At 37.6% G+C, this 24,098-nt stretch overlaps 1 protein-coding gene and 1 non-coding gene across 2 annotated transcripts in view; one reads left to right on the top strand and one right to left on the bottom strand.

Moving 5' to 3' along the window:
- The window catches only part of LOC105468142 (phospholipase C like 1 (inactive)), a 361,134-nt gene that overhangs the window by 300,628 nt on the left and 36,408 nt on the right, over positions 1-24,098 (bottom strand). The window lies entirely within an intron of this gene.
- Positions 1,310-1,473, top strand: LOC112424376 (U1 spliceosomal RNA). Its single transcript, XR_011610269.1, has one exon. It is a non-coding gene; the product is annotated as a U1 spliceosomal RNA (small nuclear RNA).

Raw genomic sequence — 24,098 nt, 5'->3', positions numbered from 1 at the left:
TCCTTCTCCAACAAATATTTTTGTGTAACTGCTTTGTGCCAGGAATTGCACACAGGGCCAAGGATGCAGTGTTGAAGTGACACAGGGCCAGCCCTCATGGAACCTCTGAACTCACAGGCTAATAATGTGCATAAGAATCACCCAAGGGGAATGTTAAAATTCAGATTCTCAGACCCAGCACGGGTCCCCAAAGCTTCCAAGGATTCTGATGCAGGTGGTCTTTAGGAACACACCCTGAGGAACTGGTCCAGATGAAGCCCCCTGCAGATAGATCCTGTAAGTGTCTGCTATCACTGAATCCCCAGCACTGACCACATATTAGATATTTCAGTACATATTAAATTAGTCTATGAACAGGAGATGGAAGAATGAAGAGATAATCCCTATTCAGTGTCGCAGGTACAATGATAGAGGTGCCATAAAAGCATAAAGAGGGTCAATATAGCTTGGGTAGAAACAGGGACAACTTCCTAGAGAAAGCAGCCCTTGAACAAGTCTTATAGGATGCATAGGAGGAAGCCAGGTAAGAAAGGGCATTACAGAGAGAAAACAAGAGCAGAGGCAGTGAGAAATAGTAAGATTTAGGCAGAAACTACACGTTTTGTTGCTACTGGCTCTAGAGGCAAGAAATGCTGGAACTTTAACACATTATCTCTAACCCTGATAGCCCTCTTCCAGTTAAGGATGATTATTCCTGTTTCACAAATAAGGAAGGCGAGGCACAGAGAGATTAAAGTTTGTCCTAGGAAATGATATCACAGTTCCTCAAAAAATTAAAGCTAGAATTACCATATGATCGATCCAGCAATCCCACTTCCAGGGAATACACCCAAAAGAACTGAAAGCAGGAACTCAAACAGACATTTGTACACCTGTGTTCATATCAGCATTATTCTCAATAGCCAAAAGGTGGAAGCAACACAAGTGTCCATCATGAGATGAATGGATAAACAAAATGTGGCACATACATACAATGGAATATTATTCAGAATTTAAAAGGAAGGAAATTCTGATACCTGCTACCACACAAATGAGCCTTGAAGACATTATGCTAAGTGAAATAAGTGAGTCATAAAGGGACAAATATTGTATGATTCCATTTATATGAGGTACACAAAAGAGTCAAATCCATAAAGACAGAAAGTAGAACAGTGGCCACCAGGGAGTGGAGAAAGGAGAAAATGGGGAGTTTATGTTTCATGGCTACAGAATTTCAATTGGGGAAGATGAGAAAGTTCTGGAGATGGATGGTAATGGTTGCAGAACAATGTGAATGTACTTAATGCTTAAAAATGGCTAAAATAAATATATATTTACGTGGCAGGGGAGATACCATGATCACAAAGGTGGTTTTTCCAGGGCCAGACTTATCCATTGCATTCCGGATGTGCTGACCCCTGCGATTTCCCTAAATGTGGGAAACTCGACTGCATAATTTGTGGTAGTGGGGGACTGCGTTCGCGCTTTCTCTTGTTGTTATTGTGATTTAAATAATAGCTCTGACGCTAAAAAAAAAAAAAAATGGCTAAAATAGTTAATTTTATGTTAAATATATTTACCATAATAAAACAAAATTTATATAAATAGACATAGATTTATATTATAGATGTATATAGATATCCTAGTGGCTGCTCTGAGATTCAAGCCTAGCTCTGTATTCTAAAGGGAGCGACTAGTTTCACCCTCAGGCCCAAAATAGGAGAGGTTTAAAGAAAGGACCTTGGCCAAAGCTACCAACAACCCGCCAGCATCTGAGAATTATAACATTAATTAGCAGTGACTGGCATCTATCAACATTTCTATACATATATGAACATTGAAGAAAAATCCATCAGTATAAAAATGTTAAATGACAGGAACAATATGACATATTAATCCTGAGAGCAATAGTAAAAGATAGTTACACACTTTCATCTCCTCCTTTAAACTATAATAAATGCAAGTGAATGAGCATATTAAGTGCTTCCTCTCTCTTTTTAATCACTACCGTGCCATTCCAAGCATAGAGATTTTTTTACAAGGTGTAGCAAACAGATAACAGTTATGAAGGTGGTAAAACAATATGTAATCAGATGACAATCTAGAGCCAGGATTGGTACTCTCCAGCTGCTGTGTCAAGAGTTTGACTGGCCAGGGCAGGCTGCAGCACACAGCAGTGCCATCTCCCCACCATCCTCCCTGCTCCCTCCCCCACCCTGCCACATTGCAGCTGTGCAACAGGGGGTGCCAGGAATTGGAAGGCGCATTGCCTTGAATGATATTTTTGCCCTCATTCCACATGCTATTAAGTCCCTCCTACCTCCAACTATCACCAGCCGGTACATCAAAAACATGGCAAAAGCCTGTCACTGAATTCATTCATGGCATTTGCTGCAGCTTTAAAATACACAGAAAAATCAAATGCCAACCATCCTTATTCATATATGAGAGGAGAGCTATTTGGAAATTGTTCTACATTCACCTTTTACTACTAACAGTAAATCCAAATGCCCAGTCACAAGCCATCTATCACGTGGCCTCACATTGGTACAGAAGCACAATCTTAATATATAATCATCAGGGTTTGGGTGAGGTGGAGTCAGGGGAATGGGGCCAGGTGCCGGTACTTCTTCTATTTCATCTTGTTGGGGTTTAAAGACCCCTTGAACTTTGTCCAAGGCCAGACCTTCTTGTTCTCCTGGTCTCCTCTACCATGCCTATTTCCGTATCAGGACCTTCAGGTGAGGGGTAAGAGAAGTGAAATTGCTCCCTTGGGAGCCAATGCCTTTTCTCCCGGTCTCTGCTGCTTTTCACTACCTTCCCCAGTTCCTGTCTCTTCTCTTTCTTGTCACTTGTACCCAGATTTTAGGTGTCATTGGGAAAGTCTTTCTTCTTATAGCGGCTCAGGCAGCATGCCTTCCCATAAACACCAATAGCTTCATATGCTTCTTCAACCAAAGACCACTGCAGCCAATCAGAGCACTGCTTTTATTCCAGACAGATAACTAATCAATCCTTCCATCACCGTGCAATAGAAAAAACTCTTCAGATTCTAGGTTGATTATTACTTGATAAGCTACTTAATTACTAAAAAGCATCTGTACTGACTTTTTTGTTGTATTTTTCTATGTATGTAGAACTGCTCCCAAAGTCTGAAGTTTCCAGAAATCCTATCTTCATGTTTACAAAAACTGCATTTACAAAAAACAGATGTCAGGAGGAAAAAGTTTTTCCACTGCTCTCTTAGGTTTATTTCCTGGAGGTATGTGAATTAAACTGACAGAAAATAAAATAGCACGAGAAAATAAGGAGTTTCTTTACACGGGCAATGCACATATATATGGGAGTGCCCAATGACGACTAACTCAAAGGGGTGGTTAGAATATGAGACTTATATACCTAACTTTGTGGGGAAAGAGGAGGAAGCTCCTATGGGAAAAACAGGTAGGCTTCCTTAGAAACGGCAAATCAATTTTTAGGAGAGCAAACGGTAGATAAGAAAGTTGTGATAATGTGTGTTTATGAAGGTGAAAGTGGTCTTTCTGTCTTCTTCAAGGCCATGAAACTCTCCTGGAGAGAGGATTTATGGTAGCCTCATTTCCCACAAGTTGCTGCTTTTAGTCAGATAAGGGAAGCTCCAATATGTGTTCTTGAATCTCAAATGTCTTCAGCTTAAAATAAACTTTGTACCAACTCAGGGATTCCCACAGGTCCCCACTCCAAAGATGAAGACCTGGAGTGGGTAGGTGTAGTTGTTGTACAGACAATATAACCTGTCTTCTATAATATCGGAAGGGAAAGGAACATATAAGCTATAAAGTAACTCTCCTGATATGTATATGGCCTTCAGGTTTATTCTACTTATGAAAGCCACCTTCTATACAAGTATTGAACCCTCTTAATTTTTCTCATTCCAAATATTACTCAAAATTATATGCTTACTCATTTATTCCTACATGTATTCTCTATTTCACACAAACACACACACCATATTTATCAAGATAATTCTGACAATAATATATTCTAAACTCCATGCAGGATTCATACTTTCTCAAATAATTGACAAAAACATGCATTCCTTAAGTTCATATGTTCCAAAAAGCACTTAGCTCACTGTCCGAACTGGAAATGGCTTAATTACCTTGGGACAAGGGGAAATGGTGGGGTGAGACAGACAGGAAGAGAGAATGAGATCAATTCCTTAAAACAAAAGAGTTAGAGCAGGGAGAAACCTTGGAGAAAATCTGATTCAATCCTGTCACACTACTAATGAGGAAACCGCTAAACCTTAGAAAGCTTAAATCACCTGCCCAAGGGCATACCACTACCTGGTGACTGAGCCAGGCTTCCTGGCTGTAGTCCTGTGTGTGTGTGTGTGTGTGTGTGTGTGTGTGTGTATGTGTGTGTGTGTGTGTGTGTGTGTATGTGTGTATGTTTAACCTCTAAGAGAAGCACTGAAAATTTGTGTTAAAAGGCAATTTCAGATACATGCTTCAACGGTAGTGGTACTGCAAGAGCACCTAAGAGAACTTGAATCAGTCACTCAAATGATAATCTACTCTCACTTTAATAATCTCTCCAGAGAGATTGCCTCTTGGTAGACATTTCTGTATTGATTTAAGCCCAGTTCTACAGATCCTAAAGGAGATGTACTCAGTTCCTTTTATTGCTCTTTAAACCCTCTTGATTTCCTCAAAGTCCATGAGGAGTTTCTTTCTCTCACTCTCTACCCACCACCACCATTGAATATTTCAAGAAAAAAACATTTTAAGGTTATTTTTAAATGCCATTCTCCTTTTACATTTCTCCAAATTTCGTGCATTGAGCTGTATTGCTTTTGTAAGCAGAGAAGAAAAGGCAATAAATATTTATCTTTTAATTTCCATTATTCTATGTCGCCTGCACATCTCATAATTACTTTAATCATTACTTTAATCATTTAAATCTTCCTTTAAAATTCAAGGCAAAAATTAAGACCTCCCAAAAACACACATGTGCACACACAAAAAAAAAGCCTTTTTTCTTTTGCTGATTTTTTTTTTTTTTAATTTTGTAGAGATGGGGTCTCTCTATGTTACCCAGGCTGGTCTCAAACTCCTGGCCTCAAGCAATCCTCCCACCTCAGCCTCCCAAAGTGCTGAGATTACAGGCATGAGCTGCCTCACCAATATTTTCTTTTCTATTGCTATTTTGTTGTGGCTTTCAATTACATATATGACAGAATACCAATACTGCAAACCTACTGTTCCTTGCATTTGTTACTCTCTTGCCTGCTATCATCCACCCAGGGATTAAAGAAGGCAGGGAAGATTGTATGTCATGTTTGTCTCCACCTTGCCAATATTCTATGGACTGTAGCCTTGGGAACAGAACTCCACCTGCCCTTTAATTCCTTCAATACCAAGTCTTCACTGTCAATTCACTTAGTCAGCACCTAGGGCATAAAATATACTTTGTGAAGTATATCAGAATACCAAACACATATAGCTCTGCAAGTACACAGGTGGACTGCAGGGTCCATCCCCTCTAGTTAAAGAAAGGAATTTTCCTTCTCTTTACTTCTCCAGGGCTGGTAGTACTTGTCTCATCTCTGTGGTCCTATATTTCTCCTGACAAAAGGTTTGGCTCCAGACACCATCACTTGGGTCAGGCCAAACCAGTCTCTAGGCAGCAACACAACACCTGCAAGTGGTTTGATTGTCCCTCTTGCCCAGAAATATTTTGACCTTGTCTATTATTTCCAAAGCCATTTGTTCTAGTTTACCTTCTCAATCAGCCCTTCTCCAGGATCTGTCTTAGATAACTTGCCACAAAATTTTTTTGTTTATTTTTTGACTCCTTCTTTTGTTCACAATGTTCTCCCACAGCAGTCTATTATGGGTTCGTAACAAATGAGTCCCCACATTTACATCAAACCTACCTCGGCCTAGTCCTTGTCTTCAGGAAGAAGTACATTTACACTCTATAAATCAACAAGAAAAACTCTCCGAATAGGAAGCCTATGAAAAAGCGATCTTTATTTCTCGTTTTGTAAGAGCCCATTTCGAATCCTGAAGTATTCCCATTTTACTAAGTAAGTTGAATTTCTACATTTTCTTCTACTCTTTCTTATCAGAAATCCTAGTCTCCTTCCCTGACTTTTCTTCATAAACAGCATGTCTGTGTCAGAATTTGGTGGTTAATGAGTGCTAACCACTCACCTGTCCAAGAAGTCTGGGTGCTCCCAAACCCATTGTTTTACCTTTCAATGAAACAGTTCAGAAATTTCAGAAGCTCATCTGTTTACAATGAGCCTACCTAGTTTCATCTGAAATACATTCACTGGTATACTTTAGTATCTATGTGCTTTATCAGAATTCATCTACTTCATTCTATTGTATAAGTTCTTAGTAGTATGATCCCCTTTAACACTTTAGAAATCTGATTACAGTTTTACTTTTTTAGCTCTCTTTAAAGGATAGGATAGGAAAACGCATCTTAAATTGCACAGCTGCACTCTCTGACTCAAGCTACCTAGCAACTGTCAAAATACAACCGAAACCACAAAGGTGTTTGAAGCTGCATGTGAAAGCTTATTCTAACAGAGATACTGCCAACTCTTCTACTGTCACATGCAGCTTGGCATTTCAGCACCAATACAATAGGGAGACAGCTTGAGAGTGGGAAAAGTGTTCTGATGGCCTAAAATGTTTGAACATTCTCCTTTGCATTATTCAGAATATAACATAAATGCATAATTGGAGTCAAAGCAGTAAGTTCCATGAATTACATGAGGGAAAATGTTATTAATTCCAGTTCCTCCAAATTTCAGTTTCAGTGAGTACATGTCTACATAAAAATCCAAATATCTGTGTCTCTTAGGTCAGAGTATTTAATCCTGCTCCTCAAAACTCATGTTTCAGAGTCTGCTTGGAAAAAGAAGGTAAAAATAATTTGCCAACTGCATTGCAAGGAAACTACAGTTACCTTTATGCCTTCCAGAGGTCAAATAAAAGCCATTCTCTCTATAAAAATAAAAACACATATTGTATGAAAGACCCACTAGAAACTGTTAACAGTATTTGCCTCTGGGGTGCTGAGAATCTGGGGCACTGAGGATCTGGGGCTTACCATTTATTATATGTTCCTTTATATTGTTAAACTTTTTTCCATGTTCACTTGTTATTTCTAAAATATGAAACAAACATTAAAAATAAGCTAACTTGAAGGTTGCACAGGTTTAATAATGAGATTATTCCCTTGGGATGAGGAATGGGAACATGTGTATGCTGGTACCTGCAGACAATCATAGGTTTCTACAGTAAACACTCCTCCACCACGTGCTTTCTGATCATATTTAAGAAATACAGCTGTTCTCACTGGGACTACTGAGAAAATAAACTGGAGTTCTATTTTGAGAATTCAAAGTACATACCATTCATGCAAACCAAAGAACACACATTTATTCAAGGACCCAGCCTACTACTTCATAGTTATAAAACGTGGAAAAGAAACCACAAGTCTCATATCAGCAATACGGCTGCACAACTCTTCAAATCCTTCTCTAAAGAATTTCCATTGTATATATTAAACCCACAAAACATCCCTGAGGATCTATCATCCATATATGTCTCCACCTGGCCAACATTTACTATAAAACCACAATACTTGTGCAACTTCTTTGCTTTCTCACCCTCCTACCCCAAACATTTGCACTATTTTTTCTTGCCTGAGCCAAATTAAGTTAGAAAATAACTATTTTGTAAATTACTGGGCACTCACCCATCACATTACACCCCAGTTGTCTTCAGTTCTTTATTCCTTACCATATTTGTCAGCTTCTTGAGGTTTAGGGGACTCTATCCTATTTATACTCACAACCCCAGCACTTACCATAGTAGGTCCTCAATAAATGTGTTTTTAAATCTAAATAAATTCCTCCCCAAAATGATTCCTAATTTTAACTTTTAAAATATATTTTCCTGGTGATTTGCCTTCTGGTCATCTGAATACTCAGACAGAAACCTAATATTTGCTTCTCTCGTACTACTATTAATATTCCCCCAGGGTTTGATTAGTTGCTCTCTACTCTATACAGAGCCTCCTAAACATAATTTGCCTTCGCAATTATAATGATCTCTATATGAATCATTTCCAAATCTAATTTTCCAGTCCTGATTGTTTTCTCTTATTAGCTAATCTTTTACTTCCTGTACTTATCAAATACCTCCACCAAATGTCATGCAGACACATAATCCTTCAAATGGCTAAAACAAAACACTTCATTTTCCATCCAGAGTCCAAAAAACCTGGAGAAAGTGTATATATAGCCTATTTTAATAGCGTAGTTCAGAACAGTACTTTCAGATTTTTTTCTTCAAATTCTATTTTATTCCCCTCTTCCTCTCAGAGTAAACTGTCCGACCAGACCCTAGTTCTTTTAATATACCCATTTCGCTAAATTTCCTAGTCTGTGGACCCTAATTTCAATTAGTATCAAGTGCACTGGGGAGGAAACCTCACCTTTCTCATTTATTCTTTTGGCTATCCCACTTAGCCTTGGTGATTTTCAAAGGATGGAGGAGAAATGAAGAAGTACATACATACAGAGGCATGTTGGAATGTCCCCGGGATGTATGTAGTTATTAACTTAACTCAATATTCTCATCTAATTTACATTTGGGGGGATACCTTTCTCTACGATATATACTATAGAGAGTGAAGCTTAATGAAGTCATCTTGGCTGGAGATAATGTAGAAAAGATAATCACCTACATATTATGGGGAGGAAAGGTAATCAGAGTTTTAGGATGGAGTGGTAAAGATATACGTTTATCTAAAGGAGGCATGGGCTTAAAAACTACTGAGAAGCACTGTGTTGACGTTCTTTTACCTGGAATACTAATTCAAATTCCCAAGAAAAGCCTGACCACGTCCTCATTCTCTGTCCTTCCACACCAGTGAATCTTTTCTTTTCTTACCAGGCTCCTTTATGCCTTATTTTTCCATGGAGATGGCTTTCACCACTTAATGACCAACATTTCTATGCCAATTATCTCACTTCTCCTACTTCCAAAGTCTAACTCAAATGTCCTTTCTTCCTGGTCTACTTAAAAGAAATACTCTGTATTCTTCCCTCCTTAACCCTCTTCAATTACATACACTTAGCACGTGTGTGTCAAATATTTGTTTTAGTATTTAATTGTCAAACTTGAAGAATCTTTGACTTGTCATTTTCCTGAATAAATTGTATGCCGCCCCGTCAAAGGTGGGAATTCAGAGCTCTTGTGTCATTTTTTCACCTTCATCTTGATTTTTTTATCTCATGGATGTTCTACAAATATTGATTCAAATCTGAAAACACAGCCACAAGACTGAATAACTTGTTAATCTACCAGAACCTATACTCACAGCACCAAAACACTCACCTATTATCTGCCTTGAGCTGAACTGGATAAGATACCAATATATATAAATAATATGTTGAAGTCTGTCCTCCAATATCCTTGCACTGACAGGAAATCTCTATGTCTCATTTTCTTTCTTCTGAATAAACCATCATTTATAATGTCTAAATGACTTCCTAGGAAAATCGAGATGACCTTTAAATCCAAGAATTCCTTCAATCATTTCAAGAAATGCCATATATGAAGTTATAAGAACAGAATGCAGAGAGTTTAATCCTCTAACAAACTAGTTTTTTCAGGTAATATTTACTTTAAATACCTTTCCAAAGGCCTACTATATTGATTCACTGTATTCAGAAAGCTAAAATATAATACTAAAATTTTAGAGCTTATATTAGAAATCCTTAGCCACAATTTCCATGAAGTAGATTAAAATAATAAAAATGATAAGTTAAATAACACAAAGATCCTTATAATCTTAGACATTTTATACTCAGTTTCTCAACTCCACTTTAAGAGTGACGGTAAGTGTAAAAGAATCATTTAAAATGCAGAATATGGTATATGTACTCAATGGAATACTGAACATCCATAAAAATAAACTATTGCTTCACACAAAAATACAGGTAAATCTCACAAATATTATGTGGAGGGAAAGAGGCCAAACACGAAGATGCATATTATATGACTCACTTATACAAAGCTCAAAAATGGGTCAAACTAACCTATGGGGTCAGAAGTTAGCAGAGTGGTCACCTTTAGGATGAGGCAGCAACTGGGAGAAGGTATGAGGGTAGCTTCTGGGATGCTGACACCATTTTATTTCTTGATCTTGGTGCTGGTTACACAGATGGGTTCACTGTTTTGAAAATCCATCAAATTATCTATTTGAGATTTGTACCACTTTTCTGTATATATATTTCAAATAAAAGTTTACTTGCCAAAAAATAATAATAGTAATGTCCATAAGCTTCTTCCTAATGAAAAATTACTTTACAGAAAATGTGTACTTCTTAACAAAACCCATGGGTTAATTTCTAATTGCATAAAACTTGATGTGTGATAAAATAATAGTGCAATCAATACATGTTCCTCCAAAATTAGTAAAATAATTTTTAAATATGGTGCTGCATTGCCTAGTAAAAAGATGAAAAACCTGATTCAGAAATCCATGATTAATGTTAGCATTATCTGTGAAACTAGACAAGTCACAAATGTTCCTTGGTTCTGTTTCAACTATTTGCAATAACAGTAAGTTTCTATATTCTTCACCAGACCTACTAAAATTGTTCCTTCTCCTTTCAGATCTAGGAAATCTTTCAATTTGGAAGTATGTAAAGTTTTGGGAAGGACAACCAAATGGAAGCAGAGCATTAGCAGAGCCTGGGATGGAAACTTCCTCCACTATCCATCTTGACCTTTACTTTAAGTCAAAAGTGACTTCAGGATACTCCATTTGTGTTCATGCCAACTGTTTGAGATTTTCCTTGTGGATTCTCATCATGCTTCCATTGTGATCAACAAAATAGGATAATTAAGAATTATTTCTACCTTGAAGGAGCTAACAATATAGAAGGAAGAACACATGTACCCATACCCAATAATACCTGTCTTCACACAGGAAATATCTAAAGTGATATGGTAGTCTATAAAGAGAAGATATGTGGAATTAAAATGTAAGTTCTTTTAATTAGAAATTAATCTGAACCTTGAGGGATGTATAGAATCACACAGGAAGAATGTAAGGCAGAAGGGGGAAATATGTGGCAAACACTGGGCAATGCCCAGCTAATGCATGGTCCTTCCATCTTCCATAGCCATGGTGGACACTACTAGTCAATCATTGCAATCTCTTGCTGACTTGGTTCTGAGAATCAGAATCCTTCTCAACATAGACCTGCTCATTGCCACAATTAGCAGAACAGTCACATAAGATGAAATCTATTTGCCATCCCTGGTGTAAGATAAAACACCCAGATGAATAAAGAAACATGAGAAAAATAAGCAATATGGTTTGGCAGGAGAGGCTATAAAGGAGTAACAGAACACAAGTACGAAAATTTACATTAAAGCCAGATCATGGAGTGCTACAGTGACCTGAATGCATTAACAAATTTGGATTCTTTCCTATTCCTTACTGTCCAGCAAATGAGGCTCAGAGTTAAATATCACTCTATGCATGTATGTGAAATGAAAAAGTTCTACCTTATAACTTTCTCCCTCAAGGGAGAGAAATAGAGTTGAGAAAGCATATGACAGAGGTTCACAAGGCAGATGTGGCATAAGGACAAGAGATAAGAACAATTTTAGGTGCTGGTAATGGCCTCATTGATAGAGTTGATTGTGGATCTGAGAAAGGAATCAAGAGAGCTAATAGGTTAGAATATGGGTGTTGAGAAATCAGAAACCACAAAAAAAGGTTAAGTACAGGTTTATTAAGAGTGAGCGAGGAGAAAATAGAATTATAATGAACAGACAAATGAGATAAGAGAGATTCAAAGTTTGCAATTTTGAAGCTGGAACATTAGTTCCCAGAGATTATATGATCCTTTGAGAGACAGTGTTTAGAGGTGTTGATGGAGGATGACAGTTTTGAGGAATGAGATAGTGAATGATAATAATAAAACTAAAGAGTGTGAGAGAGTCCAGGAGATCAGTGGAAAACATTAATTTGGATGAGAAAAGTCAGAATGCCAGCTATCCACTAGCCTCCAGAGAGGAGTAGGGTTCCCAGAGATGGCACTGGAACAAGAGTTTAAAGCTTTAGAAAGAGGAATCAAGGAGAAGTGTGCTCACCCTTTCTCCTCAAAACTAGAATGAGGGGTAGGAGAATAAACAAGACTATTCACAGATCATGTAAGGGGCAGGTAAGCTATGGTAATAGGGGAAGATAGGAGGAATGATAAAGAAAAAGGTAAGAATGTAGGGGAGTTTTGGCACAAAACTTAGCAGGCATTCCTAATGGGCAATCTCAGATCCTATGAGGCCAAAAAATTTGGACTTACTGAAGGCTTCATTTTCCCCCAGCTATTCTTAAAAACATAGTCTAAAACCTTCTGAGCAGTTTTTACCTAGAACAAGAATGGAGAAGGTAAGATCTTCCCTACATGTCTTCAATAAAACCAAGCTAATACATATAGCAATAGACCACTTGATTTCCAATCAATTGCAAGGGTCTCAGTTCTTAAAAGGCATCACATCATTTCTGCTTCATTTTTCTTTCTTCAAATCTACAAGTATTTGCAGAACATCAGAAGTTACCTTGACATTTCTTACAAAACTAAACATGCCCTTACCATTTGATCCAGCAATTATACCTCTTGATATTTACCCAAATGAGTTAAAAACTATATTCACACAGAAGCCTACACACAAATGTTTACAGCAATTTCATGCATAATTGCCAAAACTCAGAAGTAACCAAGATGTCCTTCAATAAGTGAATAAATAAACAAACTGTGGTACATCTATACAATGGAATATTATTCATTGTTAAAAAGAAATGAGCTATCAAGCCACAAAAAGACATGGAGGAACTTTAAAGGCACATCGCTAAGTGAAAGAAGCCAGTATGAAAACACAATACATAGTTGAGTCCAACTATATGACATTCTGAAAAAGGCAAAACTATGGAAACAGTGAAAAGATCAGTGGTTGTCAGGGGTTTGGAAGAGGGAAAGAGGATGACAGGCAAAGCACAGGATGATTTTTAGGACAGTGCAACTACTCTGAGTGGTGCTATAATGATAGATACATGTTATTATGCATTTGTCAAAACCCATAGAATGGACAACACAAAGGGTGAACCCTGATTTAAACTATGAATCTCTACCTATGGGTTCATGAAGAAAAAAAATAAAAAATATAAATAACTATGGGTCTCAATATATTGATATTGGCTTATCAAAGTAACAAATGTATCACACTAATGCAAGATGTTAATTATAGGGGAAACTGGGGTGGGTGGGATGTGAGCAGTATATGGGAATTCTCTGTACTTTCTGCTCAAATTTTCTGTAAATCTAAAACTTCTCTAAAAAGTAAAGTTTATGAACTTAAAAAAAGTTAGCCCTGAAGTGCTGAATAAATTTAACTACTTTCCAGGACTTTGTTTCTGACTTACACCAAATTTTGAAATATACTTCTATCGTCACAGGTAGCAGCTTTTTCCATGATCTTCCACTAGAAGATTAGTTTTATTCTGTTGTTTATTCACATGGCAAAGAAATAGGCCATCTCCCTCAACTGATAAAACCAAACAAAGAGGACTACAAGGGAAGCTAAGGTGCTATCGTCCATTTGGGTTCCACATATGAGGATCATTGGGCCACACATCAGCTTAAGAGTTGCCCCCAGATCATGGCATCTGCCCTGCCCTTCCTTACTGTGCATCCATTTCAGGAGCATTTATTCATCCTATTTCTAAAGAAGATGATGCTGAGAGTAGGATTTGCTCTTTCATCAGGACTTATTTGAAATAAAATGGACCAGTTTGAGTTGTGCCAAAATGCCTTACCCACCCTCAGTCTCCCCACAACACACAAAGCAAAGTAGCTTAAAAGGGTGAGCTTCTGATGAAATGGAGAAGTTAGTGAACAAGCCTACATAAAAATTCAGGCTTGAAAACACATTTTATTTCACCTATGTTTTATGTAGACAGATCTCTAAAACTGACAATATTAAAATTATTTTCTCACCGAGAGGCACGCTATCTGCATTTTAATCAACCAATGAAGTTTTACAAAATCTCTAATGATGAAGTGCCTTCCTGACCAGACATGGGGAAAGTAAATTGGGTGCAAAAGAGTTTCCATAGAAGGTGAAACAAACTCTCTTTAATTCATCTCAAACCTTCAAGCTCTGTTTCAGAAATGCTTCCAAGTTTCAGGGTGAAATAAGGAAATTTCCCTTTCCCTCTAGCCAACTATTTCATTTACCCTTCTTAAGATACACTCTTTCCTTAGAAACCTAGAATCTTCTATATTTATATATGACCTTGCACTTTCTACTATAATACTTAGTAGACAAGAGAATAGACTTCCACTGCCAGGTTTTAAACAGTTCTTGTAGAGAAGAAAAATAAATTGAACCAGAGTTACTGCTTACATTTATTTTCCTAGAATTCATCTCTAATAGGTATTTCTAGCTCACTCTCCAAAGATTAAAATCACAAAAGAAATGAAAAGGAAGCTTTAGAACATACTAATGCAGTTTTTTAAAAAGTAATAATAGTATATGTGCGTTTGGCTAATGGGAAGCAAAAAATAAAAATAATATATGGATAATTTTGCTGAATAGTCTAATGGTCTTAAAGACTCTCTGGAGATACGAAATATAAAACCTGTTTCTTCTAACAACATTTTACTTGATCATGGACTGCATTCTTGAATTGAATATTAAGGTGGCTTGTTAGAATTATTATTTAAAAGAGGGGTCCCCAATCCCCTGGCTACCGACCAGTATCAGTCTGTGGCCCATTAAAAACCGGGCAGCACAGCAGAAGGTAAGCTGCAGGTGAGCAACTGAGCATTAACAACTGAGCTCCACCTTCTGTCAGACCAGTGGCGGCATTAGATTCTCACAGGAGCTTGAATCTTATTGTGAACTGCATATGTGAGGGACCTAGGTTGCATGCCCCTTATGAGAATCTAACTAATGCCTGATGATCTGCGGTGGAAATTTCATCCTGAAACCATTCCCCCTTCCCTTGGAAAAATAGTCTTCCATGAAACCAGTCCCTGATGCTGAAAGGGTTGGGGACTACTGATTTAGAGCATACGTTTGTTTGACAGAAACTGATTCCAGACTATTTCTAAAGGTTGTTTTCAAAGATTTTTGTAAAAGTACCCTGTTCAGAGTTGACAGGGAGGTATCAAATAACAAAATCTTGTGTTAGTGAAATGTTTTTCTTTTTAAATATTTAGGGTAGTATTGAGAACAACTGCTTTTCAAAAATAGATGTAAGAAGAAATAATGTGGTGTTAAATTCTTTTGTAAAAGTTGACAACAGCATGAGAGATTCAAAAACTGAACAGAGTAGATACATAAGGCAATACTTTTCCATTGAATAGTATTCAACATAAATGCAGAGGCACCAAAACAGTATAAAAATTTCACAATTTTACTCATTGTCATATTTCTAAGATAAAGCAGGTTCCTAACAGAATTCTTAACAGTGATCTCTCTAGATAAATTAGGGAGAAAATTACAACTGAACTATTGATTCTACCGTGGGTCAGGATGGTGACCAGCCCTGGCTCATGGTCTTGACACATCCAGACAGAACTAAGTCAGTTTTTCTGCAAATTCCCCTCTCTTCCCCTGTAAAACAAGAAGTGTACCGAGGCGTTCCATTGCCACTCACCCCCTTAAAGTCAAATTTCAATCATTTGTGACATACGTGTTTATATTCCTTTGATTAGTGTCTCCAGAATGGTATAGAAGTACCCAGCATACATAGAAAGCTTTTAAAATTTTTTTAATTCATGATTTTTTTCTAAAAGAAACTGAAAGCATACCGCATGTTATGTTCTTAGTGATCCAGTATTTTTCAAGTTAAAACATCATTCATTTCCTGAAAAATCCCAGCCTTAGTCTTCTCCAACACTAAAACTGAGAAAATAATAGCTGTCTAAATTTTTCTGCCACTACAGAGTAAAAGTGAGACATTACTAAGAAAAGCATTTAGAACTCTTATGATTCACTAGTTGGTTAAGTGTTTTTCTTTGGAGAAGCTAAATGCTCTTCGAAAGTAGAATAACATGGGCCCTCCCATCTAAGTGAGGAAAGCAGAAGGCAGTTTATCATACTCGACCTCTTGACATAGCCAAAGGGAAACTGAAACTCTAAAAGATGATTAGCTAGCATCACTAGAAATAACAGAACTCAAACAAACTGAGCTCCCAGGCAAGAACTTCCTGAGAAACATGCTGCTCCCTTCAAGCCGAGAGCAAATGCTAGATATTTTCATCTTTAATTTAACCTAACAATTTCAGCTACTGAGGAAAGAAACTTTATATACCCCATACAAATTTTAGAATGTAAAAATTATTAAACACACAGCTGAATTCAATATAGGAATGACTACTCTTTGAAAAATAATCACAGTTTATAGCAAACTTTGAAAAATGTAATTGGAAAAAAGGAGCCCCTAATTTCAAACAAATGCTGCTGTTTCCCTTCCCTGGTGATGCTAAATTGCATAATATTCTAATTGGATGCATATCTTCTTCCATTTTCAAGGCAGATCAATGATTTCTATGATAATTAAGGATTAACATAGCTTTTATAATAAAATCCCAAAATTTTTCCAGAAACCTAATTTTAGTTAACAATTTTACACACTAACTTTGTGCACTGAAACCAATCCACTCACTTAGTTGATTCAGTGGGACACCTGCCAGTCATAACTAGATGCCTTTCTACAGGCCTGGCCCAATCCCAGCTCTCCATCCTTCCTCCTTCAGTTCCCATCCTTAGCTTAACCAAGCTGGAATTTTGGTATCTATCTTCTCTGCTGAAAGTAGTGAAGATATATGACCTGAAGTCAGCTGATTTTGAGGCGCAATTCTAACATACTCCTGATGTCCTTCTTCCTTTCAGAAGCCACTGATTTCAAGAAAATGGCTAAGCAGACAGAGACCACAAAAAGAGGTAGCAACTGAAAACTACTGTCAAACTTGATTATTTTGTAGAATATTTAAAATATACTTACTAATTAGGGAGCAAAGTTTACAAATTGTACCAACATTCTGCTTTTTTCATTAATGCATATAAAACCGTCTATGTTGGATAGCATGCCAGTCTTTTGTCCTGAGATCCAGAGTCTCATTTAAATTAGGATATCCCATCTTCACCTCAAATATGACATGGCTGCATCCTAACTCGTCATTAGTCTCGCAAACCCCATGACTCTGACCTTCTGAAATGCAACCTTAAACTTTAATGCACAAGAGGCCTCTCTTTCCAAGGAGACTCTAAATTCTTTCAGGGAAGAGATCATGATTTAGATTTTTTTTAATCTCTCACAAAAACTGACACTTAATACTTGACGGTCAGAATCTGCTCAGTAAAGCCAGGCACAGTGGCTCACACCTATAATCCCAGCACTTTGGGAGACCAAGGCAGGAGGATCACTTGAGTCTAGGAGTTCAACACCAGCCCAGGCAACACAGCAAGATTTCCATCTCAACAAAAAAAAACTTTAAAAAAATAAGCTATCTGTCATAGATTGTGCCTATAGGAGGATCCCTTAAGCTTAGGCGATCCAGGCCACAGTGAGCCATGATCATGTCACTGCACTCCAGCCTGGGCAACGGAGAACCCATCTCTAAAAAAAGAGAATTTATCCAGTAAATATTTTTCAATTAATACATCAGAAATAGTAAAATATGTAACTTAACAATATAGGAATTTCACTAATTTGCATAACTTGATTATTTGGGTGGTTTAAATACTCTGATTCCTGGAATACAGAAGACCTGTTTTATCAGAGCTAACAAAACTTTACCAAGCTTAAGTTAAATCTCCTTTTATTTATTCTATATATTCTAAGATGGAAGTGACAGACAGTGAATTGAACAAGAGTAAGGATTTTTTACAAACACAATAATTTTAATAGGAAAATTGGAGAATGATTTAAAAACTGGCGAAAAATAAAATTCATGAGTTAAATCGCTTCTTAGCTTTCTACTGGCAACAGTGAAAAATATTTATTTCTATAGATATCACAAAACTTTGTTTAAAACTTCAATTTATAAAATGCAACAACTTGTGATTCCTACTCTCCAAGGAAAAAAAATTCATTTGTAACATACTGTGGACCAACCTGGGAAATAGGTAGATTTGAATTCACAGTGACATACTATCATTACACTGTAGTAGTCTTACTGGCTCCTGCAGAAGTCATTAAAAACTTGTACAACTGAAAAAAATGAGTTAATACTTTAAGAACAAAAATAAAATAAGAATATTTTGAGAGCATTCTATATTTCTAATATCATTTATTAAATGCCTATTATGAGCCTGATGATTTACATACATGGTCTCATGTAATTCTCACAACATCACAGTAAATTGCTAGTTCCATTTTAGAGGTGAAGAAACAGAGTCTCAAAGAAATCAAACAGTTTGGCCCAGATTACAAACTAGAACATGACATAAAGTGTTTGGCTCCAGTCCCAAATTTGTCCTACCATATTACACAGCTCCTATTAATAGTGGATATCAAGTTTTCGCTCTATTAAAAATGGCCTTTGCAAACTCATAGAGACAGAAAGTATAATGATGGTTGCCAGGAATGGGGAGGGGCGGAATATGAGGAGTAATTAATTATAGAGGGTCAGTTTGGGATGACGAAAAAGTTCTAGACATGTACACTGGGAATATAACAATGTGAATATACTAAGAGCCACAAAACTATCTACTTAAAAATGGTTAAAATGATAAAATTTCTGTTATGCACATTTTAACACAATGTTTTTTTTATTACACTTCATGTTCTAGGATATATGAGAAGAATGTGCAGGTTTGTTACATAGTTACACACATGCCGTGGTGGTTTGCAGCACCCATCAATCTGTCATCTATGTTAGGTAGTTCTCCTAATGCTATCCCTCTCATAGCCTCCCACCCCTGACATGCCACTGTGTGATGTTCCCCTCCCTGTGTCCATGTGTTCTCATCATTCATCTCACACTTATGAGTGAGACCATGCAATGTTTGGTTTTCTGTTCCTGTGTTAGTTTGCTGAGAATGATGGTTTCCAATTTCATCCACATCTCTACAAAGGACATGAACTCATCCTTTTTTAAGGGTGCACAGTATTCCATGGTGTATATTTGCCACATTTTCTTGATCCAGTCTATCATTGATGGACATTTGGGTTAGTTCCACATCTCTGCTATTGTGAATAGTACCGCAATAAACATATGTGTGCATGTGTCTTTAGAGTAGAATGATTTATAATACTTTGGGTATATACCCAGTAACGGGATTGCTGGGTCAAATGGTATTTCTGGTTCTAGATCCTTCAGGAATTGCCACACTGTCTTCCACAATGCTTGAACTAATTTACACCCCCACCAACAGTGTACAAGTGTTCCTATTTCCCCACATCCTCTGCAGCATGTGTTGTTTCCTGACTTTTTAATGATCGCCATTCTAACTGGCATGAGATGGTATCTCATTGTGATTTTGATTTGCAATTCTCTAATGACCAGTGATGAAGAGCTTTTTCTCATATGTTTGTTGGCCACATAAATGTCTTCTTTTGAGAAGTGTCTGTTCATATCCTTCACCCACTTTTTGATGGGGTTGTTTTTTTCTTGTAAATTTGTTTAAGTTCTTTGTAGATTCTGGATATTAGCCCTTTGTCAGATGGATAGATTGCAAAAATTTTCTCCCATTCTGTAGGTTGCCTGTTCACTCTGATGGTAGTTTCTTTTGCTGTGCAGAAGCTCTTTAGTTTAATTAGATCCCATTTGTCAATTTTGGCTTTTGTTGCCATTGCTTTGGGATTTTAGTCATGAAGTCTGTGCCCATGCCTATGTCCTAAATAGTATTGCCTAGGTTTTTTTGTTTGTTTGTTTGTTTTTTGAGACAGAGTCTTGCTCTGTCACCCATGCTTGGCTCACTGCAAGCTTCGCCCCCTGGGTTCAGCCATTCTCCTGCCTCACCTCCAAAGCAGCTGGGACTACAAGCGCCCATCACCAGGCCCAGCTAATGCTTTTTGTATTTCTTAGTGGAGACGGGGTTTCACCGTGTTAGCCAGAATGGTCTCGATCTCCTGACCTCGTGATCCACCCGCCTCAGCCTCCCAAAGTGCTGGGATTACAGGCGTGAGCCACCGCGCCCGGACTGCCTAGGGTTTTTATGGTTTTAGGTATTATGCTTAAGTCTTTAATCCATCTTGCATTAAATTTTGCATAAGGTGTAAGGAAGGGATCCAGTTTCAGTTTTCTGCATATGGCTAGACATTTATTAAATAGGGAATCTTACCCCATTGTTTGTTTTTCTCAGGTTTGTCAAAGATCAGATGGTTGTAGATGTGTGGCATTATTTCTGAGGCCTCTGTTCTGTTCCACTGATCTATATATCTGTTTTGGTACCAGTACCATGCTGTTTTGGTTACTGTAGCCTTGTAGCATAGTTTGAAGTCAAGTAGCATGATGCCTCCAGCTTCGTTCTTTTTGCTTGGGATTGTCTTGGCTATAACAGCTCTTTTTTGGTTCCGTATGAAATTTAAGACAGTTTTTTCTAATTCTGTGAAGAAAGTCAATGGCAGCTTGATGGGGATAACATTGAATCTATAAATTACCTTGGGCAGTATGGCCATTTTCACTATATTGATTCTTCGTGAGCATGGAATGTTTTTCCATTTGTTTGTGTCCTCTCTTATTTCCTTGAGCAGTGGTTTGTAGTCCTCCTTGAAGAGGTCCTTCATATCCTTTGTAAGTTGTATTCCTATTTTATTCTCTTTGTGAAATTGTGAATGGGAGTTTGCTCATGATTTGGCTCTCTGTTTTTCTATTATTGGTGTATAGGAATGCTTGTGATTTTTGCACATTGATTTTGTATCCTGGGACTGCTGAGGTTGCTTATCAGCTTAAGGAGATCCTGGGCAGAGATTATGGGGTTTTCTAAATAAACAATCATGCCATCTGCAAACAGAGACAACTTGATTTCCTGTCTTCCTATTTGAATACTTATATTTTTTTCTCTTGCCTGATTGCCCTGACCAGAACTTCCAATACTATGTTGAATAGGAGTGGTGAGAGAGGGCATCCTTCTCTTGTGCCAGTTTTCAAAGGGAATGCTTGCAGATTTTACCCATTCAGTATGATATTGGCTATGGGTTTGTCATAAATAGCTCTTACTATTTTGAGATACATTCCATCAATACCTACTTTATTGAGAGTTTTTAGCCTGAAGCTGCCTCCCGGGCTCAAGTGATTCTCCTGCCACCGCCTCCTGAGTAGCTGGGATTCCAGACACACGCCACCACGCCCAACTAATTTTTGTATCCTTATTAGAGACAAGATTTTACTCCTGACCTTGTGATCTGCCGGCCTCAGCCTCCCAAAGTGCTGGGATCACAGGCGTGAGCCACAGCACCTGGCCAAATTTTATCGAAGTTCTTTTCTGCATCTATTGAGATAATCACGTGTTTTTTGTCATTGGTTCTGTTTATGTGATGGATTACATTTATTGATTTGTGTTTGTTGGACCAGCCTTGCATCCCAGGGATGAAGATGATTGTGGTGGATAAGCTTTTGATGCGCTGCTGGATTCGGTTTGCCAGTATTTTATTGAGGATTTTCGCATTGATGTTCATCAGGCATATTGGCCTGAAATTTTCTTTTATTGTTTTGTCTCTGCCAGGTTTTGGTATCGGGATGTTGCTGGCCTCATAAAATGAGTTAGGGGAGGAGTCCTTCTTTTTCTATTGTTTGGAATAGTTTCAGAAGGAATGGTACCAGCTCCTCTTCGTACCTCTGGTAGAATTTGGCTGTGAATCAGTCTGGTCCTGGACTTTTTTTGGTTGGTAGGTTATTAATTATTGCTTCAATTTCAGAACTTGTTATTGGTCTATTCAGGGATTTGACTTCTTCCTGGTTTAGTCTTGGGAGGGTGTATGTGTTCGGGAATTTATACATTTCTTCTAGAATTTCTAGTTTATTTGCATAGAGGTGTTTATAGTATTCTCTGATAGTAGTTCATATTTCTGTGGGATCAGTGGTGATCTCCCCTTTATCATTTTTTACTGTATCTATTTGATTCTTCTCTCTTTTCTTCTTTACTAGTCTGGCTAGCCATCTATCTATGTTGTTAATCTTTTCAAAAAAACAGCTCTTGGATTCATTGATTTTTTGAAGGGTTTTTTTGTGTCTCTGTCTCCTTCAGTTTTGCTCTGATCTTAGTTTTTCTTGTCTTCTGCTAGCTTTCGAATTTGTTTGATCTTGCTTCTCTAGTTCTTTTAATTGTGATGTTGGGGTGTTGATTTTAGATTTTTCCCACTTTCTCCTGTGGGCATTTAGTGCTATAAATTTCCCTCTAAATGCTACTTTAGCTGTGTCCCAGAGATTCTGGTACATTGTGTCTTTGTTCTCACTGGTTTCAAAGAACTTATTTATTTCTGCCTTAATTTTGTTATTTATCCAGTAGCCATTCAAGTTGTTCAGTTTCCATGTAGTTGTCCAGTTCTGAGCGAGTTTCTTAATCATGAGTTCTAATTTGATTGCACCGTGGTCTGGGCGGCTGTTTATTATTATTTCTGTTCTTTAGCATTTTCTGAGGAGTGTTTTATTTCCAATTATGTGGTCAAATTTAGAATAACTGCTATGTGGTGCTGAGAAGAATGCATATTCTGTTGATTTGGAGTGGAGAGTTCTGTAGATTCTATTAGGGCTGCTTGGTCCAGAGCTGAGTTCAAGTCCTGAATATCCTTATTAATTTTCTTTCTCGTTCATCTGTCGAATATTGACAGTGGCATGTTTTTGCAGTGGCTAGTATTGGTTTTTCCTTTCCATATTTACCGCTTCCTTCAGGAGCTCTTGTAAGGCAGGCCTGGTGGTGACAAAGTCCCTCAGCATTTGCTTGTCTAAAAAGGATTTTATTTCTCCTTCACTTATGAAGCTTAGTTTGGCTAGATATGAAATTCTGGGTTGAATATTCTTTTCTTTTTTTTTTTTATTATTATACTTTAAGTTCTAGGGTACATGTGCATAACGTGCAGGTTTGTTACATATGTATACTTGTGCCATGTTGCTGTGCTGCACCCATCAACTCGTCAGCACCCATCAACTCGTCATTTACATCAGGTATAACTCCCAATGCAATCCCTCCCCCCTTCCCCCTCCCCATGATAGGCCCCAGTGTGTGATGTTCCCCTTCCCGAGTCCAAGTGATCTCATTGTTCAGTTCCCACCTATGAGTGAGAACATGCGGTGTTTGGTTTTCTGTTCTTGTGATAGTTTGCTAAGAATGATGGTTTCCAGCTGCATCCATGTCCCTACAAAGGACACAAACTCATCCTTTTTTATAGCTGCATAGTATTCCATGGTGTATATGTGCCACATTTTCTTAATCCAGTCTGTCACTGATGGACATTTGGGTTGATTCCAAGTCTTTGCTATTGTGAATAGTGCCGCAATAAACATACGTGTGCATGTGTCTTTATAGCAGCATGATTTATAATCCTTTGGGTATATACCCAGTAATGGGATGGCTGGGTCAAATTGTATTTCTAGTTCTAGATCCTTGAGGAGTCGCCACACTGTATTCCACAATGGTTGAACTACTTTACAGTCCCACCAACAGTGTAAAAGTGTTCCTATTTCTCCACATCCTCTCCAGCACCTGTTGTTTCCTGACTTTTTAATGATGGCCATTCTAACTGGTGTGAGATGGTATCTCATTGTGGTTTTGATTTGCATTTCTCTGATGGCCAGTGATGATGAGCATTTTTTCATGTGTCTGTTGGCTGTATGAATGTCTTCTTTTGAGAAATGTCTGTTCATATCCTTTGCCCACTTTTTGATGGGGTTGTTTGTTTTTTTCTTGTAAATTTGTTTGAGTTCTTTGTAGGTTCTGGATATTAGCCCTTTGTCAGATGAGTAGATTGCAAACATTTTCTCCCATTCTGTCGGTTGCCTGTTCACTCTGATGGTAGTTTCTTTTGCTGTGCAGAAGCTCTTTAGTTTAATGAGATCCCATTTGTCAATTTTGGCTTTT

Source organism: Macaca nemestrina, chromosome 11, assembly GCF_043159975.1.
Source record: "Macaca nemestrina isolate mMacNem1 chromosome 11, mMacNem.hap1, whole genome shotgun sequence".
Classification (NCBI taxonomy): domain Eukaryota; kingdom Metazoa; phylum Chordata; class Mammalia; order Primates; family Cercopithecidae; genus Macaca; species Macaca nemestrina.
Note: the sequence above shows the minus strand (reverse complement) of the source record. Positions and strands in the feature narration are given on the sequence as shown.